This window comes from Mastigoproctus giganteus, chromosome 14 (genome assembly GCF_048544385.1).
Source record: "Mastigoproctus giganteus isolate SK-2022 chromosome 14, ASM4854438v1, whole genome shotgun sequence".
Lineage (NCBI taxonomy): Eukaryota > Metazoa > Arthropoda > Arachnida > Uropygi > Thelyphonidae > Mastigoproctus > Mastigoproctus giganteus.
The window spans coordinates 76045243-76058974 of NC_143588.1; the positions used below are offsets into that span (position 1 = coordinate 76045243).

General features: G+C 35.7%; 1 protein-coding gene across 3 annotated transcripts in view; it reads left to right on the plus strand.

The window, feature by feature from the left end:
• The window catches only part of dmpd (F-box protein dampened), a 158255-nt gene that overhangs the window by 27197 nt on the left and 117326 nt on the right, over window positions 1-13732 (plus strand). For 2 of the 3 annotated variants that reach the window (XM_090388227.1, XM_090388228.1), the window contains exon 2: window positions 9863-10058. The gene's annotated coding sequence lies outside the window, so the exon portion shown is untranslated. Of the gene's footprint in view, window positions 1-4980; window positions 5095-9862; window positions 10059-13732 lie in introns of those variants that run through there. The other variant, XM_090388229.1, reaches the window with a different exon arrangement.

Sequence of the window (13732 nt, forward strand, 5' to 3'; positions counted from 1 at the left end):
GATGGGTGAAATGAGAAGGGTGTGTGTTTTTTTTTTTTTTTTTTTGGCTGATGCTATATAAGCTTGCTTTCTTGCATCATGTGCCCTTGCTAATGCTAATGTAAAGGCAGCCAAAGCTTAGTGGTCAGGCACAAGGGTGCATAAGTACATGTGCCTTGAGCGACTGGAGTTCAAGCCTGAGACTACTAAATATGGTGTTGTTTCTTGTATTCGTTCTATCTTGTAAACTTCCCTGACCATGTGGTCATCCCCCAGTAAAGAGAAAATTTATTATATATTTATTTACATGTTACATCTGAATGGCACTTCTTTATCAACTTATCACAGCAAAGTTTGAAAGCTGTTCTCTTGCACAATGGGAACTTAAATCCATCCATCTCTATTGCGTACTCTGTTCACCTAAATGAGACACACCATAACATGAAGACACTACTTGGATCAATGCAATATAGCACTCCTCAATGGAATATCTGTGGTGACCTCAAAGTCATTGGCATATTAATTGGCATGCAAGGAGGGTTTACAAGATATCATTTCCTATGCCTGTGAGATAGTCATCCTTCTGAACAAAATTACAGCAGGCATGACTGGCCTCAAAGAAGCACTATATGCCAGGAATGAGTAGTGTGCAGTAAAGTCTTGCATGGGTCCATTGTATTATATCTGCACTTGCACGAACTAGAATTGCACCTGAACCTGACACCCATTGGTTCTGCTTGCAATCCAACCCACAAAACCGAAAAAGGGGATGTATTTAGAAAATTTGTCTTAAATGTTTTTCATATCAATAATAATACAAAATTCAACCATAAAAGATATTGTTTTTATTGTATTTAATTTTTAAAAAATGAATTTTTTGTTTTTTAAAATGTATTATTTATAAAAATTTATAAATTTATATTATTTATAAAATTTTTTTTATTATTTATAAAAAATTATTTTTTATTTAAAAAAATATATAATGAAAATATATTCATAATACAGTACTGTATAAGTTTCTAGGTTCAGCAGTTTTTTTCCCTTGGATTTGTAATTCATCAACAGAAAAATTTCTTTCACTAGCTGAAGGGATGGCAAGAAGAAAATGAGACAAAAAAATATAAATAAATAATGATAATTTTTTTTTACTCCTACCACTTCAACAATTGAAAATCTTCATTACCAGAAATTGGTTTTGTTTGAATCTTGCATGTCAAATAAATCAAATTCCTCCTTTTTCTTTCTGTTGAACCTTTTAATTCTGGTCTTTGTGTCATGTGGCAATGAATTATACAGTGTGATTCACTACCAGTGCGACAAACTTGCAGGAGGTGTAGGGGGCACAAAGACAAATCGGAATCACATAGCATTTCAGGGTCCAAAATGCCTTCATCATGTGGTAGAGAATGTTGAACGGGAGGTCGTGTGAACAGCGATCCTGCTGGAAGTCAGCATTTGCAAACCGTTTCTGTTGAAGAAACCAAGTAGCAAAAGTCCTCCGGAGTGGATAATCCACAGGCACCAATGATTGGACGCGTTGCAGATGGTATGAACTCATTTGGTTTGTTGACAGTATCCTCCATACAGTGGATTGGGAAATACCCAATCATTGGCCTATCACTCGAGTACTCGTACTCGGATTGCCTTCTGCAAGACATAGGACATTCTCCTCATTGTCTGGCGTCCTCGTCGTTCGCTCTCGATTCATGATTACCTCTCGTGAAACAACCAGTCTCACGTAACCTTCTGTGCACATGTGCGAAAATCGTATGATGAGGAGCATGCTTGTGCGGGAAACGTTCCTGGTACAGGCGCAGAGCGGTGCACCCGTTACAGTCTGCAGCTCCATACGCGAGGTGCATGTCGGCCAGTTCAATGTTTGAATACTCGACCATCCTACTGCCTCGGGAACTGGTTCGCAAATGCTGATTTCCAGCGGGATCGCTGTTCACGCGACCTCCCGTTCAACATCCTCTACTGCATGACGAAAGCATTTCGGACCCTGCAATCCTATGTGATTCCGATTCGTCTTTGTGTCCCCTACACCTCCTGCAAGTTTGTCGCACTGGTAGTGAATCACCCTGTATATAAAGACTGGAATTTCACCTGACCTGTGAACCGCAGAATTACCCAAGAACTGACTTGCAACCTTGATGTGCAATACGTTCCATTAATGGATCCAATGAAGATTTTCCTTCCACCTCTGAGCATTAAACTTGGCTGAAGAGTTTTGTGAGTGTGATGGATAAGATGAATTTGAGAGGACTTAAATGAGAAATTTCCAAAGATCAGTGCTGCAAAAGGGAAAGACTGAATCATTGTGGAGCCTCTGACCACAGAGCTTCTGCAGAATGAATGCTTTGAATAGTGCTTCAGTATATTAGAACTAAAAAAATGTGTTAGGCTTTCAAATAACTTTTTGGGTAACCACAGGTCTCTCACATACACAGATGGAATTCAGAAATTGTTCAGTGCATATAAAGAAATGGTATGTTGCTGAAACACAGTTTCTTGCATTTGCATTTAAACCTTTTTCTTAAAATCATTGGCATGGTGATTGACAAGCAGGGAGAACAAGTCCATCAAGACACTACAGGCAACTCTTGATTTACGAACAAGTTCCATTCCAAAACACTGTTCGTTATACATTTTGTTCAGTATGTGTACCTTGCATTCCTGAGCTTTTACGATGTGTATCGTATAAATTAGCAGCCATTTTAAAGCATTAAAACCATGTGCTAAACATCGATTGTCTATAAGTTTTATTATAATGTATGTATGCGTTATGGTTTATCGTATACAATACGTAACGTAAAATAAAAAAGAATAAAAAAAAACAAGATATCGTACTTGTTAATTTTAATTAAAAACATATAGAGTTACAAAATAGAAATAAAGAAAATGAATACTAACATAATATATGTACTGTACATACATATGTATTAAACTTTTATTCGTCAATATCTTAATCAGAGTTCAATATTTTCCGCATAAGTGACACTAGGTGCAGATGCTGTAGATGGAAGGGTATCTGATAATAAAGAAACAGCTGGGTTTTCCACTTTTTCAAAATGTTTTTATAGAAGATTACACAGTTAGATTTTTTTTTTTTTCTTCAAAAATCTTACTGTAGCATGCTAGACACCTCTTTTCATAAATGCCTCTTTTCACTTTTGCAATTCTTTCCATATTTGCGTCTTCTTCTTCAGTGATTGTCAATCCCTCAGAAATTTATTTAAAAGCTGCAGCCATTTTCTGCATTGTAAATGTTCTGGGAGGCTGTGGAATATCAGGTTCTTTTGTTACTTCAGAATTTAGATGTCTCTATTTCAATTCCTTCGTTGGTTGTTAATTCCTCAAAATGTGAGTCCAAAAGCTCTCTCACACCAGTTACATCAAGGTCGAGGTCCATTTTATTGTCCAGTTCAACAATTTCCTGATAGTTATTGTAATAAATACATTTTTTAAAAGTTTATTTAAATCTTACAGTTATGTTCACTATATGTTTGGCATTTTGTTTTATAAGGAACTCTATTTATTGGTGACTTTAAGAAATTTTTAATGATTGTGACATTTGTTATAGCAAATATTCATAAATCTAACAATCATAAACCGAGAGTTGTCTGTATGTTAATGGAAAATTTCTACCAAGGTTTCTGAAAGAAATGTATGTTGGCAGACTACTGCTGGATGTTTTATCTCAGAATTGTGGACAAGTACTATAGACAAAATAATCTGCAAAACATTTTTAAATTGTTTGCGTTAAATGTATATATGTATAACTGTGTATGTATTATTTTAACTTAAGTGTATTGGATTTAAACTGTCAAAGTGATAAAATGTAATTATAGCCAGTCATGTACTTTGTAATCAAATAGTTGTAGTTAACTTGTATTGATGTTATCAGCAGATGTATGACAAAAACTACATGTGCTAAAAAAAACTGAGAACAGATTTGAAATCAGTGCATAAAATTGGTTTAGAAAAGTGTTTATATCTTTGATAAAAAAAAAAAAAAAAAAAAAGTTAAAAAGTTTAGTTTTGACCAGTGTTATTCGTTGTTTCAGAATTAGCATAGGTCCAGTTAATGAAGCAATCATACAGTATATGACAGTTTCACAAATATGGTGTGGGCATTTTTAACGTGGGCATTTTTAAGCCATTACCACAAGATATCTAGCAGAAAACTAGATTTTTTTAAAGGCTCCAGAATACTGAGAAATAAATAAATACTGTTTCAATATTCAAATAAATTGGGATGTATTAAATTTTGGCTTTTAAATTTGTTGTGTCATATTTTTGTTATAATGTAATGTTAAGAGCTCTACTAGGGACTGACATCAGATAAGATAAATTTTTATACCTTTACATATTGAAATTCATTTGGATAATAGTTCTCTGAAAATAAAGAAACAGCTGTGTGACAGTTATTAATGACTTGGAATTTTATTTTCAATTTATGGAACCTTCAGGTTGGTTTCTCTATTGCAGTGCTTGGTTATGGTTTTTACTAAACTGGTACTATATCCAAAAATACTGGGTATTTCCAGATTCAGGATCTCTGTGATATCAGCCTATAATGGTATTTACAGAAAACATATTTAAATTGCAAGATAATTCAAAGTAGTTGATTGCTTTTGACATTGTATGCCTTTTTCTATTCAAAAACCAAATAAGATACAATGTTTAGTACCTGAAAATTTAAAAGCTCCTATATAACAGATATTTTGTGTCTGTGTGAATCTCATAATGAGGTAATGCAAATCTCACCTATGTGATCTGTTTCTGCCCACACTCACTTCTACATGTCAGGTGTGATGCTAGAAACACCCTCTCTGATCCTGGTTTTTAAGTTAAATAAATTTGTTTTGAATGGTGGTTTGAACACAGCATCTTTTACAAATTACCCATAGAAAAACGTCTGCATGCATATTCAGTGGACTGTTTAACTGATAGGTCCACCTCGGCCATCTATCTATTCAAAAAGTGTTTACCCAGACAGCCTTGCATGTTTTGCTGGAAATGAGAATGTGCCAAGTCTTGCTAGAGCACAGCATTTCCCTCTGGATTGTCCTTGTGAATTTAGAGAAACGGAGGGTTCTCCAGCATATTGAGGTATGTAGTGTTTTTTGAAAAAAAGAATGGACCAAAGTTTGCTTTTGCTCTGTGCATAAAATGCATTCATTTTTGAATTGTTACAAACACTCTTTAAAAATCATGTTTGGGTTTTTAGAGCCTTAAAACCTTACATTGTTAATTTTGCTCTTTGTGTGGAAGGTACATTTATCACCAAAAATTATACCACAAATGAAGCTTTAGTGTTCTTTGCATTGAGTAAGGATGTTTTTACAGAATTAGTAATGCAGTACCTTGTCACCACATTGCTTTCCTGTAACAATTTGTAGTGTGCAGAGCTTGAAAAACAAGCATTTTTCAATAGACTCTCTACACTGTTGTCTGTGATATTCCAAGATACTGATTAATAATACCCCAGAGCCTTGCAGACAAATCGATAAATTGATTTTTGTTGATAAGTTTTTCTCTCATGATTTTGATGCTTTTATCACTCAGTTTTACACTTTTCTTTGCTTGACTAAAACTACAGTCCCAGTCACAAATGTTTTTTTGTGCCACTCAAACACAGTGTATGGTGGGAGGATTCTTGCCATAATCTGCCATAAATATATGTTGAAATTGTGTCATACATTTTGTTCCTTTCTATATAATATCAGTGTAGATACACAATAGATAACTGTTAAGAAACTACAATGGTAGTTAGTGTGGGAGGCATTATTTGCTCTGTATCTCATATTGTGCTCTTCCTTCACAAGTTGTCATGGTATTGCACTACCTCGAATAAGTAACGCTTCACTAATAGAGAAGACTATTGTTACTTATTCTCAGTGAGTACCACCACCCAGATGGCACTGTTTGAAATATGGTATGGGATAAAGATCTCTGTTATCCTCATACTATCCCTATTAGACTTAGGAAAGCAAAAAAGATGTAGGAAGGTGATAGTAGGAGAGGTAGAGGAAGGAATGCCGTAGAAGGAAGAAAGGGACAGTTACTGACTGGAACTTGTGGGTTGGTCACTCACACACTAGTCAGACTTTTGTGGATTTATTAGATGATTGTTTTCTGCAGCAGCATGTTCGAGAGAGTAATACTCTTGATCTGGTTATCAGCAGTGATCATTCGTGTATTAAGAATTTGCAGATAAACGAACCACTAGGTGGCAGTGATCACAGTGTACTGATGTGAGATTTACTTAAAGATTTAATTACCATCAGAGGTAAAGGAAAGGAAAGGGTTTTTGCTCCCGTAAAGGTGAGTACGGTGGTCTCAGAAAGTTTTTAAATTCTGTACAGTGGGATCAACTGACGATGTTACCAACAGTAAATTCTAAGTGGGAAGCATTCAAGGAATTAATCGTGGATGCTACTAAAAGTTTCATACCTATTAAGAAATATTGTTCAAGGTTTAGGCCTAAATGGTTATCAAATGAACTAATGAGACTTGTAACAGAGAAGAAAAATGCATGGGATGCATATAAATTATCAAGCGACTCAGAAGCCTATGGCAGTTATAAGCTAGTCTGTAATCAGGTCACAAAGGAGGTTAGGCAGGCGAAGGCAGATTATGAGAAATCCTTGGCAAAAGATGCTAAGAAAAACAGCAAGGATTTCTTTACTTATATAAACTCTAAAAGGAAGGGGATGAATCTGATTGGTCCACTTGACATTGATGGTTCGACTGTTGATGATCCTGCTTAGATAGCAAACAAACTGAATGAGTATTTTGCATCTACATTCACACATGAGGAATTATTAAGGTTCGAAAATGGCAGAAGGTTATCAAATTGTAGCAGGATACTTAATGATTTTGTAATAACTGAGAGCAAAGTGGAGGAGAAATTGTTGAAGTTAAACATAAGAAAAGCACTTGGGGTGGATGGGATCTATCCAGTTATATTAAAGGAGGCAGCAAAGCAACTAAGCAAACCCTTAGCCATAATTATGAGAGCATCCTTGGTAGGGTGGTTCCCACGGACTGGAGATGTGCAAACGTATCCCCAATTCACAAAGGGGGATCGAAGGGTGACACGAGTAATTACAGACCAGTTAGTTTAACTTCTGTTCCGGGTAAAATAATGGAGTCACTGGTTAAAGATGCAATGCAGGATCATCTAGACAAGACTGGAGCAGTAATTCAGACACAGCATAGGTTTGTTAAGGGAAAGTCTTGTCTGACAAATTTGATAGGATATTATGATGTGGTTACAAAGGAACGATGCAAAAAATAATTTTGATATCATATATTTGGATTTCAGGAAAGCTTTTGACACTGTTGCGCATGGAAGACTATTGTACAACTTGGAGCAGAATGGTATTAAGGGTAAGTTGCTACAATGGATAAAAGGATGGTTAAGTGGGAGAAGACAGAGGGGTGGTAATCAATGGGTGCTGCTCTTCGTGGACTAATGTTATTAGTGGAGTCCCACAGGGTTCCATGTTGGGTCTACTGTTGTTTTGTATATTTATCAATGATATTGATGAAGGTATATCAGGCTTAATGTCGGTTTGCAGATGATACAAATGTTGGCAGGGTTGTTAATGACAGTAATGGCAGTGTGCTACTGCAACAGGATCTAGATAATTTGGGCAGATGGGCTTAGAAATGGCAACTGAAGTTTAACCTTGACAAATGCAAAGTACTGCATATGGGTAGAAGTAACCCCAGAGAAACGTACCCACTATGTGGTACTACACTTAAAGTGGTAGAAAATAAAAAAGACGTGGGAGTAATTGTCCAGTCAGATATGAAGTTTTCTGAGCAATGCAGACAGGCTGCCAGGGCAGGTCATGGGGTTTTGTCAATGATATATAGGAATTTTGCTAGCAAGGAGGAGGTGATTGTCCCTCTGTATAAGGCAATGGTCAGGCCACGCCTTGAGTACTGCGCACAGGTCTGGAGGCCTCATTTTAGGAAGGATGTAGATTTACTTGAGCATGTACAGAGAAGGGCAACAAGATTGGTGAGAGGAATGAAGGGATCCTCTTACCAAGAGAGGCTTAACTTCTGCAAATTGCAGTGGCTGAAGACTAGGCACCTGTGCGGTGATCTGATTGAGGTGTATAAGGCCTTGAATGGGTTGAGCACGCTGAATTCTGATGGGATCCTTCCACTTGTTCAGATTACGAACCTAAGGGGGCATAAATTCAAATTAAGAAAGGACAGATGTAGAATCGAGGTGCGGAAATTTGCCTTTAGCCAGTGTGTGGTTAATTACTGGAACAAACTTCCATCTGTCGTTGTGGAAGTTGATAGGTTGAATAAATTTAAGGAGGAACTGGACAGGCATTTGGAGGGAATGGTGTGTTTTTTTTTTTTTTTTGGCTGATGCTGCATAAGCTTATACACTTGCTTTCTTGCATCACATGCCACTACTACTACTCCTTCAACTCACACTACTCAAAAGCTTGTAAATTCCTCGAATAGGCAACGCTTCCCTGTTAGCGAAGATTGTTGTTACCTTTTCTCGGAAACTCCGTGAATATCAGGTGACTATTTCAAGGCTATTGGCCTATCATCGATGAGTGGGCAGGTACCCTGGTATTGCAGACACGACAACCCAGTTATGAAGAAAATCACACAATATGAGAGATGCCAAAAGGTTTATATGATAATATTTAAAAATAACTAAATGCACAAGGCATAATACTTTAAGAGTTAAGAGTTTAATATCTATATAATATTGGTGTAGATGCACCATAGATAACTCTTAAGAAACTACGATGGTAGTTAGTGTGGGATGGATTATCTGCTCTGTATCTTATATTGTGCTCTTGTCGTCTCCAATTCTCAGAAACTCCGTGAATAGCAGGCTCCCCTGGTGACCGTTTCAAGGCTATTGGCCTATCATCGGTGGGTGGGCAGGTACCCTGGTATTGCAGACACGACAACCCAGTTATGAAGAAAATCACACAATATGAGAGATGCCAAAAGGTTTATATGATAATATTTAAAAATAACTAAATGCACAAGGCATAATACTTTAAGAGTTAAGAGTTTAATATCTATATAGTATTGGTGTAGATGCACCATAGATAACTCTTAAGAAACTATGATGGTAGTTAGTGTGGAAGGCATTATTTGCTCTGTATCTCATATTGTGCTCTTGTCATGTCTCCAATATCAGGGTACCTGCCCACCCACCAATGATAGGCCAGTAGCTTTGAAACGGTGCCGTCTGGGTGGTGGTACTCACTGAGAATAAGTAACAATAGTCTATTCTATTAGTGAAGCATTATTTATTCGAGGTAGTGCAATACCATGGCAACTCGTGAAGGAAGAGCACAGTATGAGATACAGAGCAAATAATGCCTCCCACACTAACTACCATTGTAGTTTCTTAAGAGTTCTATGGTGTATCTACACCGATATTATATAGATATTAAACTCTTAACTCTTAAAGTATTCTGCCTTGTGCATTTAGTTATTTTTAAATTTGATTCCTTTAAACTAAAACACATTGAGCTCATTCCACACCTAAAGGTTGCTATTTTAATTTTCAATATTGCACTGCCTATGATGATACAATGTAGATGCTGCAATTAGAGCACGCTGGATGGAAAACTTGAAGTATTTAGGTACAAGGCACTGCACTCAGTTTTATCTTGAATTGAAAAATAAAAAGTTCAGCTACTCCTGAATTACATTGTTTTGATTAATAATAAATCTGTTTTCCATCAGGATACACTATGAATTACTTGAGTCTGCCAGGTGATTTGACCTGAGGTTTGTGGTTATTTTTCCTAAAGCCATTAATAGATGAGGTTCTGATGTATTCCTGTTTGTATCTTTTATTTTATTGTTTCAGACTGCATACTACGTGTAACCCAAGGACAAGTTTCTTTTCTGAGGAGAAACCAAGAAGATCATTAGATAAAAAAGCTTTGCCACCATATCCCGAAATTAACTCTGTACCTGAGAAGGGAAAAAAAGCCCATAGAAATTCCCCATCTTTAGACAGCAATGGCAATGAATCTGTAATATTCTCTTGCACATCAAGACAAGTGAGTGTGGGTTGCTAATGTAGGTAAATGTACTTAGCGAATATTGTTAACATTAAGAGTTTTTTAATTCTTTCTTAATTTTTGCCTGAGGTGTTCAGTTTGTTGTTTAAGCCTCATGAATTGTATAATAACTTAAGTCTGCAAATTGAAACTTGTAGAATTAAGTTTCTAGTCTGATATGTTACTTTAAGCTGTCTATGCTGATTTCAAAATTTGCATCCATTTTTTTTTGCATCATGTAAGGATTTTCCATAAATTTATTAAAAGTTAAATTTTAAAGCTATTTCAGTTAAATTTAATTTATCCAAATAATAGTATGTAATGTTTTATTATTATAGAAAATTATACAGACAGACAAAATTCAATTAATATGAACAGAATAGGATATTAATACTAAATTGAACATATATCGATTCACCAGATTTTTGAATAAATTCTAGGGCTTTCGATCTTAAATGAACATGTAGTTGTTTTTTTATGCTTGGTGCAGACATCTCCCTTTTCAAATATCATTGTAATGTGCTGTCATATTTACGTTACATCTTTCCAGGAAGTCTATTTTCATGTCTCTCTCTCTCTCTCTCTCTCTCTCTCTCACACACACACACACACACACACAAAATTTTCTAAGAAAAAAAAAGTGTGGTAGTGAAAGAAATTAATCTTTAAGTTCATCCTAATTTTTGAAATTTATTCAATATATTTCCAATGAAATCTTCATAGTTGATATAGCCACAATTTGTTGTATGTTTGTGTGGACAAGACAAATGGCAGATTTATGCCCTTGAAGGAATTCAAATTGGGGGCCTATCAAGCTCTCAGCTGCACAACTCAATCCAGAGTTTACACTTATGTATAAGGCAAAACAAGGGCAATCCCCAAGGCAGAATGCACTGATCTCAGAAGAGTTAGTTATTAGTAGTGGCAAATAATGCAAGAAAGCAAGCTTATACAGCATCAGAAAAAAAAAAAAAAAAAAACTTCCTATTTCACCTATCTCTTCCCTCTATGCTGTGATGACATGGTACTTTGTTTAGTTCTTCCTTGAATTTATTTAAGTTATCCACTTCCACAGCAATAGATGAATCCTTCATTTTTTGTTATTCCATACCTTGGCACCTCCATAGCCAGGTGGGCAGGAGCAGCAGTGCGTAGCACACACCTCTTGATTAGACCGGAGTTCCTGATTAGACTGGAGCCTGTGACCACCAAATATGGAGGATGCAGAAAGGTCAGGGAATGACCACTGCATATCCCCGGAGCAATATGGCCTTAGTTGCTACTGCTCCTAAAAACCAAAAAATAATATTCCACACCTTAACCCTACAAAAACTTTATGCCATACCTTAACCTTACAAAACAGAAGTTTAATGGTGTGAAGTCTAATGACAATAGTTTCTATGTATATGTTTCAGATTACATGTATTCCATCTTTGCTTCTTGTTCAGATGCTCTCGTTGGCCCCCTTAAAAATTAAACCATTTCACTTTTATGAGAACTGAGGTATGAAGAATATTTTAAGATGTGATATCAGTTATTTTTCACAAATAAAAAAGTGCTTCATCTTTCCTGTCAGTAATCTTTCTGTTTTTCCTCCAGTAACTGCTGACATAATCTGGCACTGGATGAAACTCTCCTATCGGGGAGGGGGTGAATGCTATCTCTTCTCTTTCCCGAGACAAACTAGAACTTGGAGTGAAAAATAACCTTTAAAGATTTCTACCATCCACAACGGAGATAACCCTGAATCTTAGTCACTGACTGGAATCAACCCCATGTCTATTCTGCTTGAGAAAGCAGTGATACTATTACTATTTGCTTTGCCTTCTGTGAAGGCCATCTTGTTAATTAATCAAAGTACCATGTTTATTAAGTCAAACATGGTACTTTGGTTTAAGTTTGAGTTACAAAGCCCTGTAACCTCATGAAATTGCAAAAGCACAGAAAATCAGTAAGCTGGCCACTGAATCGGATCTACATGTCCTGCATATTGCCCTGGAAAGTGGAAATCCAAACTGCCTTGAACATCCTTATGTCATTGGGGGGGTGCTACCTTGTTAAAAGAGCATGTTATTGGGTTCATCCTGAGAAGTTTGCAGGAACAGGAAATTCTCCAGCATGTCTCAGTTCACAAAACTGGTGATTATTCTTTCTGTGGGGAACAGACCATATGCCTTTTTGCAACTTTCAGTACAAAACACTTTAACTTATGGGACTGCCTTGGACCTGTTTTAAAACCAATTTGGGATTTTCATGTCCACACTCTTACATTGTATGTATGTTCATCTTGCTTGTGACATGAAACAGCACTTGTCACTAAACATAAAACATTTAACCCATTCAAAAGTGAATTTCACTGAATTGTATAGGCTTCCCTTAGTGAGTTTTCAGAACGGTTGGGCTCTGTGGAATGAGTTATTATATATTTTGAATGTTTAAAAAATGAAAACTTTGTACATGCAAGCTTTTAAATATTAATTTTTTTTATTTTGACTTGATTGCCCTGTTAAAATTAAATTATATTGTGTTAAACTAGTCTCAAAAATCAAACCAAAATTTAAAAAAAAGGGTAAAAAAAAGTTATTACCATTACTTTTACATATATCTTCTACCTCTATTTACTATATGGATGTTGATGAAATCAAAATATAATTTATTTTGATTTCATCAACTTCTGAATTGAAATTCTAGAGATTTCAGCTTTTGTAAAGCCAAAATTGGACAACAGTGCTGGCAGGTGTAATTGCCTATTTTCATGTTGCCATCTATTAAAACCACAGATAAGAAATGGTGACACATATTAGAAAAATTTAAAGGCAGTTTATACACAAAAGGATGTGTTATTGAAATGTTCTTGAAATAATCCCCAAAAGCAGAGATCAATGTATATACCTCCCTCTCCCTGAGTGCCCACACATGAAATCAGCAAATCAAAATGCTCACTCCTGAAAGTTTTAGCAGTTATCTTCTGCCATCATGTCCATACAGAATGTCTGACATCTGATCTTGTTATTAGCTGTTAATGGCTTGTGCAGTATGTATGGTTTTAAATTCAACTTCTTACACACTACACCCCATGCTAATTTCTTGTAAGAAAAACATACTTGGGAATTAATTAATTCTAGTAAAAGATTAAGCAACGTTGCACTCCATGTAAATTTTTAAAGGTAATAAATAAGTTTATTGAAACAAGCTGGAAAGAAAACTTTACAGAAAACAATTCCAATAACCCAACCATTTAGAGGCCAATTTGATAACATTTCGAAAAAATCCTTGTGGTATCATTGTACTGAGCTGACCACCCTTTGTCAGCATCTGTGTGGTGTTGTGGAATTGCTACATGGTTTTGCCACTATATGGATGTTGATAATGGTTAGTCAGCTCAGTACTTTAGATTTGATGTTAACCACAAGGAGTTCAAAACATTGTCAAATTGTCCTCTAAACGGTTGGGTTATTGCAGGGGTGGCCAACTTAATTTGTGATGCAATCTACTTTTTTCCTTCAAAATGTGCCGCGATCTACCGTCTCAAAAATTTCATTGCACAAGGTTAAAAAAATTAATCAACACATATTGAAAAATGTTTATAAATTTTAAAATTCAATACAATTCCGAATTATTTTAAATTCATACATATTTAAAATTTTAATTTATGTGAAGTTTGTGTCTTTATG